The sequence below is a fragment of the Rattus norvegicus genome, chromosome 10, assembly GCF_036323735.1.
Source record: "Rattus norvegicus strain BN/NHsdMcwi chromosome 10, GRCr8, whole genome shotgun sequence".
NCBI classification, from domain to species: Eukaryota; Metazoa; Chordata; class Mammalia; order Rodentia; family Muridae; genus Rattus; species Rattus norvegicus.
The window spans coordinates 46,058,507-46,077,692 of record NC_086028.1 but is presented as its reverse complement, the minus strand read 5'-3'; positions in this window follow the sequence as shown (position 1 = coordinate 46,077,692).

Genomic DNA, 19,186 nt, shown 5'->3' with positions numbered 1-19,186 from the left:
GGGCAGATGGACGAATGGATGGACACATAGGTGGGTAGATGGACAGATGCAAAATACGCTTGGATGGGTTAACAAACGGGTAAAGGGATGAATGAGGGAATGGACAGGTAGCTAAGTGGGCAAAGGGAAGGAGGGAGGGAGGGAAGGAGGGAAGGAGGGAGGGAGGGATGGATGGATGGATGGATGGACGGACAGATGGGCAAGTAGGTTTATGGGTAAACAAGCAGATAAGTGAGTGGCTCATGCAAGCTACAGGGTGTAAACAAGAAAGAAGGGCAGGGAGAATGTGGGCTACCAGCTCACATAGACATTAATGCGTGCAGGCAAAGCACTAATGCACGTAAAGTTTAAAAGTAAATTAATTTTTAAAAAGATTGCAAAGGATTCACTTCCCAAGTGCTGTGGCAGAGACTTTTACTCTTAGCAGGGATCAAAGACACTCCATAGCTACTCCCTACATTGAGACAGAGACAGAAATAAGGGAGACAGGAGGTAAAGTAGTGAGGCTTGCTTCAATGGCATTAGGAAAGGTGTGGTCACAAGCAGAACTTACTGGAAAGAAAATTTCCCTAAATTCCCAAAGATATTTTGTTGCTAAGGACTCTAGGAAGCTCCAAACCTGTTTGAGCAGAACTCCAAAAACCTGTGCTTTTATGGCAGATTTGATCCCAAGGACAATGGAGTGCGGGAGATTCAGGTTCCTCCAGGAAGGGGCCTTTGAAAAGCATGTGCTTGGAATTCAGTCACCACTGAGGCCTCAGCCATTGCATGCTCTCCCCTTCACTCTTGTGATAGGAACTTAATGGGGTGCATTCCACCCATGCTCCACCCTCTATTTGGATTGGGGGAAATGGCTCAGATTTTACTAGGGAACACAGACAGAATGTGGGAAGAACAAACTGAGAAGATCTAGGAGAGGAACAGAGCAGGGAGAGAGAACAGGTTGTGCAAAGGCCCTGAGACGGAACACACTGCATGATCTGAAGAACAGAACAGTGGTGCAGCCCACTAGGGAACAGAGGAGCAGGAGTGAGTAAGGGCCGCACTGGCTTCCTTGAATGTCAACCCTAGAGCAAGAGCAGTATGCCAAGGATTTCTGCTTGAGGTTTTAGAAAGTTCTTGGGACTGGGGCAGTGGAACTGTGGATACACAGGCACCAGGACCTGAGTTCAGGTCCTCGGTGTTAGGTTTGGACTCAAGTCATACCCACTTGCAGCAACCTCTCTCTTAGAGTTGCTGTAAAGGAAATATCAAACCCTCTACCAAAGCCTGTCTGTCCATGGTCCTTTAACACGCTCTTTAGGTGCTCAGATAGATGCCAGGAGAGTGGCAGGTGCCAGTCTCATATCTTCAAGGAAGTTTACAGGCTCAGGCTGCTGACTCCAGTAACTCCACAGACCACCCAGGGCAGCAGACTCCTCTCTCATCCTTCCTCCAGGATTTAGATTCCTGGCCCTTCCCTTGCCCCGAGCATCAGGCACAGCCTGACTACAGACCTATGCTGTGACCTACTCATCAACCACATGGCACGAAACCTCCCTATTCTCCTGAGACCTGTGTAAAAGGGACCTCCTGCTCTGCCTTGCGCTCCTGAATTTGCCTCAGAGTCCCTGCCATGGGGCTGCCCATATGCTTGTCCATGGCATTAGTTACTCGAATAATGAACCTTTTACCTAGATGGGCAGCACAACCCAGCCCAGCCCAGGCCAGAGTCTTTGTTGAATTTCAAAACAAAACCCTTTACCCAGAACCCACCTTAAAAACCCACAGTGGCTAAGCAGTGGCTCCCAAGCACCAGTAACTACAGTTCCAGGGGCTCTGCAACCCCTGTGCTCATGTGCACTGACCTCCCCATGGAGACAAACCCACAATTAAAAATAATTTTTTAGGGCTGGAGAAATGGCTCAGTGGTTAAGAGCATTGACTGCTCTTCCAGAGGTCCTGAGTTCAAATCCCAGCAACCACATGGTGGCTCACAACCACCTGTAATGAGATCCGATGCCCTTTTCTGTGTGTCTAAAGACAGCTACAGTGTACTCATATATAATAAATAATAAAAAAATCTTTAAAAAAATAAAAAAAATAATTTTTTAAAAAAGATATGTCAGGCAGCAGGATTACCACACTGCCACCCAGCCTTTTGAGATGCTTGTTTGCTTGTTTGTTTGTTTGTTTGTTTGTTCGTTTGTTGAGACATGCTCTTTCTGGAATACCATTGTATCCTGGAACTCATATGTAGAACAGGCTGGCCTTAAATTCCCAATGATCCACCTGTCTTTGCCTGAGTGCTGGGGTTACAGGCATGTTCTGACCAAACCCAGCTCTCAATCATTTCCTGAGTATATCAGTCTTGATCTTTTTGAATTCTTGTGATCCAGGTTCATCTTGCCCACCTGGGAGAATGATGCTTTTCCTGATAATATAACCTAGGAAAATTAATGACAGACCAAGACTTAATGATGGCTGTAACCCTGTGCTGCCCCCTAGAGTTGCCTTTTAGAAGCGTGTTCTTTGTTACAGGATGGACCTAAAAGTTACAGGATGGACCTAAAAGCGGTTGTCTCCTCTTGTATGGTAATGGAGCCTAATTGGAGGTCAATCTTGAGGAACAAACATTAGCAGAAATGTCTTCTCGACAACCCTAAACTTCAAATATGTTACAAAATGTTCATTCCTACAGTTCTAACAAGTCTGGTCAGTGTACGTACTTATCTTCCCGTCATATTGGAGGCAGAGTTCCTATAGCTACACTATATTATGTGTATCCTCGTGCTTCCCAAGCAAGTTTAGAAAATCTTTTGTAGCATCAGTTTTACCACTTCAAGGTCCACCTACATCATAATCTCTTTTACAAGATCTCTGGCCCTGCTTTACCAAAACAGCTCATTTAGAAAGGTCTCTGTATGTTAAAACTCATCTGGGGTCTGTCGGAACAACATTGGTATATTCCATGCCTACTGATTCTTAGGCGACTGTTGATTACCAGTCAGAGTATTTATGTATGTATGTATGTATGTATGTATGTATGTATGTATGCATTTAGCTTTCATTTTCTGGCCGAGGATCCACTTACTACTCAATGATTGCCTCAGGCACCAAAGGCAGAGCTCCACATCTTATTCGTGATTGAAATGATACAGTGGATTGTTTGCCAGGGAAAACGAACCGTGCTTGGGATGAACACTGACAAAACTATCCCAAGCAGCATTCTCTGGATCCAAAACACATTGGCATGGGTGTTTCCCTGCTCTCTGTCTTCTTCAGGAGTTGTTTTTATCAGGTGGTTGTGAGCCACCTTTTGTGTGTCCTGGGAATAGAACTCAGGTCCTGGGGAAGAGAAGTATATGCTCTTCATCATGGGTCACCTCCCAGTGCACCACATTCCTTTCCCCCTGCTCTCCCTTGGTAGGTGTACCCTGCTGCTCCGCCTCTCTGTTTTCCAAAAGAACTTTGTGTGGCTTTTCTCATCTGCTTTCCAAAGGACACACTCACTGTTACTTTAATTGCCCTTCCTGAAACTAACAGCCTCCAGGGAAGTTCTGCTGGCCTCAAGTCTTCCTCCTTGTGAGACTCTAATCATCCCTTTCTTTAATTCTTTCATCACTTTCAGGGCCTGGTTTCACTAGGGCCTGGAAGCCCAGCTACTTTGTGTGTCTGTCTGTATACTCTACACTGGATCCAGACTGGGGAGGTCTCAGAGCCACCTGGGAAGAAAGTAGCCATCCTAGTTTAGGGACACTCAGATGGCGGGTAAATGGCTATATTAAAGAGGCCATTGAAGAGTGATGTCTCGTCCAGGGAAACCGAGCCAGGCCAGTGTTGTCTGGTCCAATTAGAGAAGAGGTGTGTGTATCCTTGGTTGGTTTCTTCTTTCTCCTCTCCCTCCTACTCCCTCTCTTTCTTTTCTTTGGTTTCTTGAGAGGGGATTAGGCCAGGGTGACCTCAGACTTGCATACATCCACCTGCCTCTGCCTGTTAAGTGCTGGGCCTAAAGGTTTGGGCCACCACAGCCAGCTTCCCTTTTCTGTTTACAGATACTAGCAAACACAGGAATTACCATCTAGTTTCACTACATATTTCTTAAAAATGAGACCTTGTCTCAAAATAAATGATTTAACAATTGAAGGAATGGCACAACATAGTTCAGCAGTCCTGAGCACTGACCGTTCCTGTAGAGGTTGGATCCCCCACCCACATGTTGCCTGGCAACTGTCTGAAACTCCGGTTTTCAGGGCATCTGTGTGAAACCTGAACAGGATCCAGGTTGTTATACATTGTTTTTAAGTCTCCATATTTTACAAGAATAAGTTTCTATTTCTTAAGCCAATGTAGCCTACACATCATGCTTTTCAACTTAGGCTGAACTTTTGTAACACCATAATGTGTGTCCACCACGGCTTCTGCCTTGCTAAAGTCCTAAACCTGTGATCTACGATTGCCCTTTTGCCTTTCGAAAATGTATCTTCCCAGATACCTTGATGACTCTGACTCCCCTTAACATGATACATTCTTGCACTTATTTTTATAGCCTCCTTTCTAACAGCCAATTATCCCAACAGCTGTTTTCTATCACACTTATCTACCCCCCCCCCAGGCAGCCTTGAACCCTGAGTCCCTGGCTCTTATGTCCGTACTAACAGCTAATTATCTTGGCAGCTGTTTTCTGTCAAAACTAATCCTTCCCCATAAAAGGGACCCCAAAAACCCATGAGGGGTTGTTCTCTGAAACCCCAACTCAGGATGAGGCAGCCCTCTGGCCAGTCCCTTGTTCACCTCTAAATATCGCTTGCTTAATCAGACAGTCGTGGAAATGCTTCTCAGGACTAACGTTGGTTACCATCTTTTGGTCTCTGAGTGCACTGGATACTTGTGCTGTACCGACATAACATGCAGGCAAAACACCCATACACAAAATAATACAATAAAAATGTCATTGAAATCTTTGGCTTACAGTGACATCTATGGAGCCATTTCTTTCCATCTGTGAGGGCACGCCCCCTCTGTTGCCTGTGATAGCTCTTCATGTCATGCTTCACTCTTGAGCTTTCTTGTCACCGAACCAGAGGAACATCTCAAGGAAACAGAAAGAAAAACCTTTATACTTGCTCTGTCTTTTTAATTGGGTACACTCAGGTTTCATATATGTGTTCATGGTCATTGTTTTATATCTACAAACAACATAAAATTTCAAAGAGAGTAATAAGTGTAACAAAGTCTCTGGCATCTACATTTTTACATTTAAGAAATTTTGTGTTCTCTCTCTCTCTTTCTCTCTCTCTGTGTCTCTGTCTCTGTCTCTGTGTGTGTGTGTGTGTGTGTGTGTGTGTGTGTGTGTGTGTGTGTGTGTGTGTGTTTGGACTAAGTTTATAAGGTGTTAATTTCTCATAGATACATTGTAGGTGTAATTGTGTGTTTAAAAGCTTAATAAATCATCCAGGTGGTAGTGGCATATGCCTTTAATCCCAGGACTCTCAAATGAAAATTTGAATTCACTTTATGGGCATGAGTGTTTTATCTGCATGTATATATGTGTACCATGTGTACATGAGGCTTAAAGAGGATATGGGGTGGTGATAGAAGCCTTGGGGCTGAAGTTATAGATTGAACATAGGTTCCCCAAAATAGCACCAAGTTCTCTAAACCAATGAGCCATCTCTCCAGCCCACTAAGTAGTATAGATTTGTCAAGCTTTTTTTTTTCCAAGTCAGAGTTTCTCTGTGTAGCCTTAACTGTCCTGGAACTCACTCTGTAGACCAGGCTGGCCTCAAACTCAGAGATCTTCCCTGCTGCCAGTATATGCCACCAGTGCCCAGACTGCTTATATATTCTTAACTTTCTAAAATGTTTCCAAGGTGTGTTTTTGAACCTATTTATAAAACGTTAAAGATTATATGCCACATTAATTGATACCTGATCTTCTTGGTAGTGCAGGACTTTGATCCCAGCACTGGGGAAGCAGAGGCAAGAAGATCTTTATGAGTTCAAGACCACTCTGGTTTACATAGGGAACTCTAGGCCAGGAAAGGCCGCATAGTGAGACCCTGTCTCAAAAAGGGATGAGGGGTGCTGGAGAGATGGCTGGGCAGTGTAGGGCACTTATTGCTCTTGCAGAGGATCCAGGTTTAATTCTGAGATTCCACATGGCAGCTAACAGCCATTGGTAATTCTAGTAACTCCTCTTCTGGCCTCCAAGGGCACTAGGCTTGAACAGACATTCAAGAGACAGAACACTCATACATACATAACATAAAAAGTATAACAGGGCTGGAGAGATGGCTCAGCGGTTAAGAGCACCCGACTGCTCTTCCAGAGGTCATGAGTTCAATTCCCAGCAACCACATGGTGGCTCACAACCATCTGTAAAGAGATCTGATGCCCTCTTCTGGTGTATCTGAAGACAGCTACAGTGTACTTATATATAATAAATAAATAAATCTTTAAAAAAAAAAGTATAACAAAATCTTTTTTAAAAGAAAGAGAGATGGTATGGTGGCACACACCTTTATTCCCAGCACCCAGGAGGCAAAGGCAGGTAAATCTTTGTGAGTTTGAGGCCAGTCTGTTTTTATAGTGAATTCCAGACCAGATAGTGCTGCTTAATGAGTTTCTGTCTTTTAAAAAACAAAACAAACAACAAGATAAATATTTTGGGACTGGAGAGATGGATCAGTGGTTAAGAGCACTAAGGATGTTCTCCCCAGAACCTACATGTCAGCTCACAGCCATTTGTAACTATACCCAGAGAACCTGGTGTCCTTTTCTGGTCTCTCCTCAGCACCAGACATGCATAGACATACATGCAGGCAAAACACACATACACAGCCAGGCTGTGTGGTGTGTGGTGGCACATACCTTTAAGCCCAGCACTTGGGAGACAGAGAAAGCCAGGTAGATCTCCTGAATTCAAGGCCAGCTTTGAGTGAGTTCTAGGATAGCCAGGGTTACACAGAGAAACCCTGTCTTGAAAAACCAAACTAACTAACTAAATAAATGCTAAAAAATACCTATAAAACAAATCAATAAAAACTTAAGTTCTGGGGTTGGGAGATTTAGCTCAGTAGGGGGTTGGGGATTTAGCTCAGTGGTAGAGCCCTTGCCTAGCAAGCGCAAGGCTCTGAGTTCGGTCCCCAGCTCCGGAAAAAAAAAAAAAGAAAAGAAAAGAAAAAAGAAAAAAAATATGTGTGTGTCTTTATGTTTGCCAAATTATTTCTTTTTCATAATGGAAATTACATAAGGTCCAATTCCAAACAGCAGTTACATGCAGAATATTGGTAAGCTTACTCCATGTAATTCTAACAGAGACCTATGTTATTAGTCTAACAGAGACCTATGTTATTAGTCTAACAGAGACCTATGTTATTAGTCTAACAGAGGCCTATGTTATTAGTCTTTTTTTTTAAGCTAGTGTCTTATATATGAGCTTTGTTATAGGTGTGGATCTGAGTTCCAAGGGCACCCAGTTTCAGATTCTTGTGTCTTCGAACAAAGATTGCAACAGCAACACATGGTTGGAAATGCCCCAAAAGCGCTGGTCCTGATGTCAGTATCCCTTATAGTTTATACAGTATCTGCCTCTCCTGTGGTGTGTAGCACCAGCTCGGCCCCAGCCAGTTCTGTTACATGAAGTACGGAGGGGAGGGTCATGTTGTCTTCCTATGACTCTATACTCCAGGGTAGAGCCACAGCTGTCTTGGTCATTGCTAAAGCTCTACAGCCTGGCAAAGGCAGTGTTTAGTCATTGTCTTGCTCCTTTGTGTTTGGTTTTTTTTTTTTTTTTTTGAGACAGGATCTTAGCCCAGGCTGGCCTGGAACTCACTATGTAGTTGAGGATGGTCTTGAACTCCTCCTCCTTCTAACTCAACCTCCCAAGTTGTGGGGTTACAGATGTGCACCATTCATACCTGGCAGTAAGTGTGTGGTGTGTGTGTGTGTGTGTGTGTGTGTGTGTGTGTGTGTGTGTGTGTGTGTTAGCAGGGATGAACTCAGGGCCTAGAACATGCTAGACAAGCATTCTTGTACTGATCTAAGGCCTGGTCTCAGTAAATGTTTTTAAATGTATAAGTAACATTACCTAGATGGTGCTCGACCCATTGCTCAAGTCCAAGCCTCCTTTGCCTACTCCTGGGCTGGACATCTCTCTGTGTATCACTAGCTGCCTGGACCCTCTCCACAGGATTCCATGAAATTATGAGCAGCCCCCAAATCTCCTGCAGGCTCCAGTCATCCAAATGAGAGGACATATTTGGCTTCCATTGTTATAACAGGAGACCTGGGTCTTTGGGGCTGTACTGCTGCAATGTACTGCTTCCTAGTGAGCTGTGAAGATCTCTCTGTCTTCAAGTTGATGTTCTTTAACAGGGTAAAGCCGAAGGTATAGGCCTTCCTTGTCTGGAAGTGCCTACCTTCTATAGAGCAGCCAGTACAGCCACAGTGTGCATGAGTGTGGCCACAGACCAAAGGCCTGCATCCCCATCAGCCACAAAATGCCTAGGCAGGGAGAGAAGAGATAGAAGAGAGGAGCCATGGGATCTAGGACTTAAGACACTGCCTTGGCTCTCCTTATAGTTCTGTGTCAGCAGCCTGTTTCACAGCCGTGCCACTTGGGTGGCCCGACTTTTCCATATAAATATGTAGAGGAAGTACGTAGAAGTTAGTAATCAGATGGGGACCATTTTGACACAGTATCAAGGAGGCTGGGCTCAAAGAGAAAAGTGCTTATCTGACTTATGTGAGGCCCTCAATTCCACCCCAACCAACACTTGCCCCCTAGCACTCTGATGAGAGGACAAAAGGTAGTTTCTCCAAAGTTACAGTGCCACTGCAAGTTCACCATGTACTTGAGGCTAAAGCACACAGCACACCTCCCTCTGGTCTTAGTAGAAACTGCTGTGATCGAGCACCAAAGCCAGAATGAACTTGGGGAGCCAATACAATGAGAGCAAGACCGCTCTTAGGTAAGGTTGGGGGACAGGGTTTTACTGTAGATCTGAGGGAGAGCACAGCCAGAGGCATCTGGAAGAATCCAAAGCAGGGAGAGAAGGAGGTCACCAGACATAAACAGGAGGCCAACTGGACCATGGGAGAAGAGGAGGATGGGGGAGAGAGAGAGGAAGAGAAGAAAGAGGGAGCAAAGGAGAAAGGGGTAGAGGAGTGGTGAGAAGCTGAGAGGAGCCAGCTAGACTCTAAGAAGTGAGAAGGGTCAGCTGCTCTTTGGTTTGCTAAGGGGCACCACAATTGTGCCCACTTTCCTTTGGATCTGACAAAGAGGAAAGGGTCTGTTTCTGCTAACTATCCTGGGTAACTCAGGGAAGTCAGGGCCAGAACTGAACTGGAAGCTGTGCTGGGACACTTGCTCTTCATGGTCGGCTTATCGTGCTTTCTCATATACTACAGGACCACGGGCCCAGGAGTGGTGCTGCTGCCCAGAACCTGCCTGACTCCATTTTGAAGGCCTTTATGCTGTATTGTTAAAAGTAGGTCTCCATGAGCTGGGGATTTAGCTCAGTGGTAGAGCGCTTACCTAGGAAGCGCAAGGCCCTGGGTTCGGTCCCCAGCTCCGAAAAAAAGAACCAAAAAAAAAAAAAAAAAAAAAAAAAGTAGGTCTCCATTTACTGTGAGAACTAAGTTGCTGGCTTTAGGTCTGTTTTCTAGAGCCTGACCTGTCTCAACCCATGACCTTCAGTTGCTTTTTGAACACTCTCTGACCTCCCCTGATTCTCCCTAATCACCATCCTTTTTTTTTTTTTTTTTTTGGTTCTTTTTTTCGGAGCTGGGGACCGAACCCAGGGCCTTGCGCTTCCTAGGTAAGCGCTCTACCACTGAGCTAAATCCCCAGCCCCTCCTAATCACCATCCTTAAGCATACAGAAACCACCTTAGTGGCAAAAGAAACAGCTCAAAGTCAAATCATGCGTCCAAGCTGGTGGCCTATGTTATGCTCAAGACAGCTTTCCAGATTGCTCTCTGTATGTTCCGGGTTTTTTTTTTATTGTTGTTGTTTTGTTTTTTTATTGTATATGAGTATACTATAGCTGTCTTCAGACACAGCAGAAAAGGGAATCAGATCCCATTACAGATGGTTGTGAGCCACCATGTGATTGCTGGGAATTGAACTCAGGATCTCTGGAAGAGCAGTCAGTGCTCCTAACCACTGAGCCATCTCTCTAGCCCTATGTTCTGCTTTCTCTGGAGATCTCCAGAGAGTTCTCTCTGTTCTGCTCGATACAATTCTCCAAGCAGTTCCCTCTTGCTCTTCTAAAAAGTTCTCTGGACAGCTCATCTCCTGCAGATTATAAGCCCAGTCTTTTATTTTCTATATCAATCCAGCCATTTACTTCATGTTTCCTTTTAATTATGAATCTGTATCCTGTGACCCCAGCCCCTTAATTATTAGGAGACAGCAAGCACACATTTTCTTTTAACATTCAGAGATCTCTCTGCCTTGGTTAAGTGCAGGTGCTAAACTAGCTGGGTGGGACCCCATCCTGGAATTACCATTTCTACCACACCTGGACTCAGGAATGTCTGCCTTTGGAAGCATAAACCAAAAAGCTTAGCTGGGTGGGATCTCCTGCAATCACCATTCCCTAAATCTTTATCTCCTTCCTTAGTATCTTTCTGATAAGTTGGCTCACCGTGCAGCTGGTTTTGTTCCTTCAGATTCGTGAAGCCCTTTATACAATTCATATCACATCCTTATCTTTTAGAAATTATATATTTGGGAACCCATGTTTTTAGAGTTCTTTCCAACAGCCTCAAGGGCTGCCCTGAAGGTTCCAATGTTTACCATTTTGCTGAGACACACCAATACCTTTGCTGTCTCTGATTATCGTGGAGTCATAAACGCTAACAGGGAGGACATTCGTTGAAGGAGGAACGTAAACTATGTACATTATTATACAAACAAGCCTTATGCCCATAGCAGCCATGGACACTTGTGGAGGCCCACAGCTGCTGGCCCTGTTGCAGGGGCAGGAACCATGTCATCCTGTTCCCGCCAAGGTCGTGCAGAACCCGGCAGAGACTAAACACTGCATCGATTTTCCCCTCTCCAGGACTGCTGATGCCACCTTGATCTATCCTGAAGGTGAAAAGTCTCCCCTGGGATCCTGACCCTAGGGTCAGAGACTAGACCGGATCTTCAGCTAAGATATGTCACACAGGCAAACAACCTTGGGGAGATAGGCTTAGGGCCATAGCCAAAACCTTAGAATCTAAGTGAATCTTGTGTGATAATAAACCTTAGCATAATAAAATATAACTTTTCATCAGGCATTGTGGTGCATGCCTTTAATCCCAGGGTTTGGGAGGCAGAGGCAGGGGGACCTCTGTGAGTTCAAGACCAGCTCGAACTACAAAGTGAGTCCAGGACAGCCAGGGCTCCAGGACAGCCAGGGCTCTGTTATGCAAAGAAACCCTGTCTCAGGAAAAATAAATAAATAAATAAATAAATAAATAAATAAATAAATAAATAAATAAATAAAAATAAATGGAACTTTTGTTATATTAACTATGAATACTTACCTTCTTGCTTGCTACAGAGGCCCAGCAGTTAAAAACACTGGCTGCTCTTCCAGAGGACCCCAGGTTCCAATCCCAGCATCCACATGGCGGCTGAGTTTCAGGAGACCCAGTGCCTCCCATCAGCTATGCAAGTAGTGCACAGACATGCAAGCCAGCAAAAATATCCGAATACGTTAAGGGGGGAAAAGCTATAAAGAAAAGGGGCTCCGTAAATGCACTTAGAACAGTTCGTGCTTCAGGGGCTAATTAAGGAATTAAATCATAAGGAACTAATTACCCAGGTATTGGAAAACTTCCAACTGCCTGAGGAAACTGCAATTATCCAATCTCGGGGCACCTAAGGGGACACAACTCTGAGGCCCACAGAAACAGACTGGCTGATAAAATAACCTGAGAAGCCATGACGGGATCTCCCTCCCCACACCTATAACTGGCAACTTCAACTGGGAAAATGCTTCCATCAGACTGCTTGTAGGCAAGTCTTGGTGGGTTGGGAGAGCATTTCTCAGTTAATGATTGATGTGAGAGGGTCCAGACCCCTTGGGGGCGGTGCCACTCCTGGGCAAGTGGTCCTAAATGTATAAGAAAAAGGGTTAAGGACCGGGTATAGTGGTGTATGCCTTTAATTGCAGCACTCGGGAGGCAGAGGCAGGTACAGTGGATCTCTGTGAGTTCGAGGCCAGCCTGGTCCACATAGTGCCAAGACAGCCAGGGATACACAGAGAGTTCCTGTCCCAAAATGAAACAAAACCCCAGCTGGGAGCTCTTGGTGTGCTTCCTGGACTTAGAGCAGCTTCGCACTCTTCCTCAGAGGTAAAACTTCCGGCCTCGCTGGAGTGCTTTGTATTGTGTGATCATTTTCTTGGAACACCAGACCCATTTCTTTCTTTAAAATTTTGTTTTTAACCTTCATTTATTATTTGTGCATAGGTGCACACGTAGGCAGGTCGGAAGAAAACTTGCAGGAGTCAGTTCTCTCCATCCATTACGTGGCTTCCAGGGGTCAACTCAAATCATGAGGCTTGGCACCAAGCACTGCTCTCCATGGAGCCATCTCCCTGGCCCCAGATTCATTTTAAACAAGGGCTTGGCTGTACTCAGCCACAGGGACCCCCAGGTACCCGCTGGCCTCGGTAACTCTAAACTTGGGGCTCCAGGTCCAGAAAATTCTTGTCTCTCAGTATTTAAGATGAGCGCTGGAGGTGTCCTTGTTAGTTCTTTGTTGGCTTGACTCAAGGTAGAATCATTTGAGAAGAGGAACTTCAGTTGAGAAAATGTCTCCACTAGACTAGCCTGTGGTCTATTTTCTTGACTAATGGTTATGTTAATCCCTCAGGGTGAGAACAAGATCACCACCATAATTTTGAGCCAAATTTGAAGCAAGCTTGACTTTATTGACATGCACCCAAGGGCTCACCAGGACTCCCTCCCTAGTCCGGTTAAACAGTCTCAAATCCATTTCTTACACACACCCCATCCCCACCCCCACCCTGTTTTGTTTTGTTTTGGGTTTTTTGAGGCAGAGTTTCTCTGGGTAGCCCTGGCTGTCCTGAAACTTGATCTGTAGACCAGAGACCAAGTGGTTTCAGAGATTCTGCTTGCCTCTGCCTCCCCAGTGCTGGGATTAAAGGTGTGGGCCATCATATGACTCTTCTTGGGCCTTTTTTTTTTTTTTCCAGAGCTGGGGACCGAACCCAGGAGCTCTACCACTGAGCTAAATCCCCAATCCCTTCTTGGGCCTTTTTAAGAAGTTAAATCATAAATAGTTTCAAAGCAGGTTTACAGAAGAGAGACAACGGGCCAATAAGGAAGTACAGAAAAATCTAAAACAAAAAAAAATATACTGACAAGTAGGCATCATGGAATTCTCTGCTTACGCATTCACATGTTATGATGAGTAAATGATGCCACTGGGTTCTAGTGGAGTTCCTGACTAAGCTATTTCTAGAAGGCATTTCTTACTATGCCTGCCATACCATCTCTTCAGTCTAATTTAAAGGTTTCTGCAAATCATAACTTCTTTTTAAAAGTATCTACAGTTGTAAGATAATTAAAGTGGGTCCTGGGAATTGAACTCACATTCTCAGGAAGAGCAGCATGGGCTCTTAACCATTGAGCCATCTCTCCAGCCCGTGTCACTTTTTAGAAACTCCAAGTCTCCGCCCCCCAGAAAGTTTGGCAGGGCTAAGCTGTTGAGCTCTTGTTCCACTGACAGTAAGAAATCATCCACACATTTGTGTGCATGCGTGTGTGTGTGTGTGTGTGTGTGTGTGTGTGTGTGTGATATGTGTTTAACTTCCAAGGCAACAGGGAGTTTATCTAATATTCCCTGTAAAATTTGACCAGATGGGTGTGATTCTCAGCACAAGGTGGCTCACAGCCATCTGTGATTCCATTCCAGGGGGTCTGGTGCCCGCTTCCAACAGAGACAAGCAGGTTACTAAAGCTGGCCCACCAGCTGTCTGGTGACATCCTGATTCACTGAGTGATCCTGTTGCAAAAAATAAGATAGCAGTAATAGGAGAGAACTTACTTGACATCTACCTTTGGCCTCTATATGCTCATGTGCACAAACACATACACTACAATACACACACACACACAGAGAGAGAGAGAGAGAGAGAGAGAGAGAGAGAGAGAGAGAGAGAGAGAGATTAAATATTTTCAAAGATTAACATTATTCCAATTCCTGAGAATGCATTGGAGTCCCAAAGGTGATAAGAGCTGTTCTCCATCCTGCCTTCATTACTCTCCTCTCCTCTTCTTCCTCCTCCTCTCCCTCCTTCTCTTCTTCTTCAGTTTTTTTCCTTTTTTGAAGCTGAGCAGTGGAGGCAGTCAGATCTCTTTGATTTGAGGCCAGCTTGGTCTACTGATCGAGTTTCAGGAAAAAAAAAAAAAAACAAAACCAAAAACCAAAACAAACAAAAAACCCAAAAACCCAAAAACTGTATTTCTTTTTGTATTGGTGTTTTGCTTACATGTACCTCTGTGCACCACATTTATGCCTGGTCCTCAGGGGTAAGAAGAGAGTGTCTGATCCTTCATACATATGAGTGCTGAAAACTGAATGCAAACTGAACCTGGTCTCCAAGGGCAACAGGTGCTTTTACCCACAGAGCCATCTCCAACCCCGAACAGGAATCAACCACCCATCCTGTTCTCACACCCCTAAGTGTCCTCTGGTGCATCTGAGACTAGTCATGGGAAAATCAGAAGCTCTAGTTTGTATTTCAAATGTTTCTGGGGTTAATCTTTACCCAAATGGGGTTTGGACAAATGTCCTACATTGCCCCTCTCTCAGGATTCAGTCATAAAAATGGAACGTTATTCCCTGCTGTGAGCATCTCTGAGAATTTTGTTTTGTTTTGTTTTTGATTTTTTTTTTTTTTTGAGACAATGTTTCTCTGTAGACCTGGCTGTTCTAGAACTCACTCGGTAGACTAGGCTGGCCTTGAACTCGGAGATTTACCTGCCTCTGCCTCCCAGGTACTGGGATTAAAGGTGTCAGCCACCACCAATCTCTGAACCTATTTTTATCATAGTGGGAAAAGGTTGCTTCCTAAGAAGCTCCTTTGGAACTAATGCCCAAGGACTATCTTGTTAGTGGAGACATTATCTGCATACCCTCAGGGGTGGCACTGCCTACTGTAATTAGACAGGGAAGAGTTAGCACTTACAGTATAAGGCAGAAGTAGACAAATCATAGTGTTAGAGTAGAGAGCACAGTCAGCCAGAAACAGTCTGGCTGGGTCAGCATATGAAGCCAACAGGTGTTGGACCATGAAGGAAACCGAGTCAGCATTTGCAGTGCACCATAGTTACCCTTCCCATTACCCCATCTAGAAAGACAGAAGGGAGGCTGAAGGGAATAAAGGGAAAACGGCTGCGGCATAGGAAAGGCACACCTAGAGCAGCCTGGGGTACATTATTACTATAAGTACCAGTGTGGCCACCGCATATCTGATTGCCTATATGGTCCCAGCACTGGCCCATTTCCAGTGGGGGCTAGAACAATTAGTTTTAAATGCCAACATTATCTACAGAGATCTGAAAATAAAGTCTTTGTTTTTGTAGACAGGGTTTCTCTTTGTAGCCCTAGCTCCTTGGAACTTGTTCTATAAGCCAGGATGACATCCAACTCACAGAGATCTGCCTGCTTCTGCCTCCTGAGTGCTGGGATTAAAGGCATCTATCATGGCAGGGCTGGGGAAATCCCTAGTTTGGTCTATGGGTATGTGATGGGTAGTGTCTTAGTTAGGGTTACTATTGCAATGATGAAACATGATCAGAATCGAGGGGGAGAAAAGATTTATTGGCTTGTAGTTTCACATCATGGTCCATCATTGAAGGAAGTCAGGAAAGGAACTCAAACAAGGTTGGAAACTGGAACAAGAGCTTATACAGAGGCCATGAAAGGGTGCTTCTTACTGGCTTGATTATCATGGCTTGCTTAGACTGGTTTGTTATAGAATATAGATTCAACAGCCTAGAGATAACAGCACTCACAATGAACTGGAACTTCCCCCATCAATCACTAATTAAGAAAATGCCAGGGGTTGGGGATTTGGCTCAGTGGTAGAGCACTTGCCTAGCAAGCACAAGGCCCTGGGTTTGGTCCCCAGCTCCGGAAAAAAAAAAAAAAAGAAAAAAGAAAAAGAAAAAGAAAAATGCCCTAAGCAGTATCATATGGAGGCATTTTCTTAACTGAGGGTCTCTCCTTTCAGATGACTCTAGCCTATGTCAAGTTAGGACGGCTACCCACTGCGGGTTAACCAGTCCATGGCTGGGATCGTGGACTGTAGAGATGTAGAAAAGGAACTGAGCAGAAGGATGTGTTCATTGCTATCTGCTTCTTGGCTGTGAGTGGAATGCCTTCCACTGGGACTTCCCTGCCGTGACAGGATATAACCTGCAACTGTGAACCAAATAAGTGCTTCTGTCAGGGAATCCCAGCAACAGGGAGTAGAACTACGACAGAAACTGGTGTCAGAAGTGGAGGTGCTGCTGTGATGCTCCTGATCATGCAGCTTTTAGGCCTTTGGAATTGTTTTGTGGGAAGGGTGCCAAAGAAGCTGGAACTCTAGGTTAGAAAATTCATTGAAAGCTGCAAATAGAGATTAAGGGTCATTCTGGTGGGAGCCGGGAAGATAGTAATGTTGAGGGAAACCCAATGGAGGAAGCGTGGCTCATGTGATTTCACAGGGGAACAAGGGCTGTGTCAGGACCTATACAAGGGGCCATTCTCGTGATATGTTGGCCAAGCATCTGGTTTCATTCTGCCATGTCCCAAGAATTTGAGTGAAGTTCAATTTAGAGATAATGGATTAATTAATTTGATAGAGGAAAAGTATATGTAGGCAAGCTTAAAGTTTCAGAGAAGAGTGCAGACAACAAAGCAGCCATAACTGTTTGTAAGTTGATGTCAAGGCAATACATGATTAGACAGTAGAGAGTAGGGTGGGGACAAAGTTTTGTACGGTGGGAGAGAGGAGGAAGGAGATCAAGATGGAGTCTACAGGGAAGGATGGTTCAGATTTAGGTGAACTAGATCGATTTTATCTTGTCTAGGTGGGCGGTTTATATCTTTATCAATTGGCAGTGAATTTATTGTGTGGATGAACTGTGGATTGAGAATTTAACATATAAATCTAATTGCTAAATTATAAGTTTTTGGAACTCTGGTTTTACCGGGCCAAAGAGGACAGTGTGTGAAAGAAATGGCTAATAGGCAGTTGGAGCATATAGATGTGGTTCTGTTGCCTGTGTGGAGTGAGGACTAGTGAGTGAGAACTAGCAGAGCCCGCAGAACAAGATGTGTGTGTACCAAGTAACCACTTAGGGGACCATGCGGAGAGGGTGGCTAAAAGGGAGACTGGGGAGTGGGCAGCTTGTGGACCGAGTGGCAGAGTAGCAGCCGGAGGGAGTGGATCCAGCACACGAAACTGATAGAAAACATCTTTTTAATTTTTACTCCAACAACTGTTAAAGGACTGAATGAACTCGCTAAAGAGAAACCTGACACTCTGCATGGTGACCATAGAACATTATTTCTTTAAGGTCAGCACACAGAAGCTGGTATTGCTGTGATCTGAGAGCTAGAATCTATATACCTCAAGCTGGCAGCATAGCTTGACAATACTAGCCATGTGGTACTGGTGTTGATGGCAAAGATGCAAGATCAAGGAAGGCATGGAGGGCCACTGAAGCCACACACCGTGTGGCAGGGTCAGAGTCCCTGAGTGCCACTGTGTACAGCTGTGAAGCTGAAACCTGTGCTTCAGTAGATAACCTAGGATTTGGGGGATGCTAGAATCATGGGGTATCTGCCAAGAATGGCTGCAGGTGTGGAGTGGAGCTGGCCCAAAAGTTAAGCTATGTGAGCTAGAAGTAGCAGGACTTGAAAAATGGATCTGCCCAAGCTTTTCAGACCATAGCCAATTTTATTCCAAGCCCCAGATACTAGATATAGAGAACTTCAGGATTTGGTGTTTGCTCTGCTGAATGTTTGTTTTGTTTTGATCATTCCTTGTTATGCACTGATCCTTCCAATTTGAAATAGAAATGTTTATTCCGTATCAGTGTATGATACATCGTCATCCCATCCCCACCACCACAACCATCATCATCCCATCCCCATCATCATCACCACTACTACCACCATAATCATTGTAGCTCACTGTTAAGACTTTGGAATTTTTTGGGTTTTTCAAGACAGGGTTTCTCTGTGTAGCCTTGGCTGTCCTGGAATTCACTCTGTAGACCAGGCTAGCCTCAAACTCAGAGCTCTGCCTGCCTCTGTCTCCCAAGTGCTGGGATTGACTTTGGACTTTGTTGGGATTTTAAAAGTTGGATTGTGGGGTTGGGGATTTAGCTCAGTGGTAGAGTGCTTGCCTAGCAAGCACAAGGCCCTGAGTTTGGTCCCCAGCTCCGAAAAAAAGAAAAAATTGGATTGTTATTTTATATTATGAGCTAAACCTGACATTTGGGGAAGGGGTGAAAGTTTAAGGTTATGGCTTACAGCAATGTTTGTGTGTCAAATTTACAAGTGGTAAAATTGTGTTGCCAACTTTACACAAACTAGAATCACTTGGAAAGGGACTACCTAGACTTGGGTGGACTGGGGACATACATGTGGGGTATTATTATTTTAACTAAGATGGGAAGACCTACCAACTGTGGGAGACAAGAGTTCCTGGACTATACACAAGGAGAGAGAATTGGGTATGAGCATGCATTAATACATTATTCTGTTCTCTTTACTGTGAATATAGTATGACAGTGTTCTCCCGTTCCTGCCGCTATGACTTCCCTGACATGGACTGGGTCAGTTACTTTTCTATTGTGGTGAAGAGACATCATGAACAACTGAACTCAGAAAAGAAAGCATTTGATTAGAAGCTTGTTTCAGAGGGTGAATTCATGACCATTATGGTGGGGAACATGGCAGCAGACAGGCAGGTGTTGAAGTAGTCACCGAGAGCTTATATTTTGAAACAACTACCAGACATAAAGAACAGGGGCTGGCATGGGCTTGTGAAACCTCAAACCCATTCCCAGTGGCACACCGTCAACAATAAAGCCATACCTCCTCATTCTTCCTAAACAGTACATTTGGGAATCAAACATTCAACTATATGTGCCTCTGGGGACCATTATTAAAACAA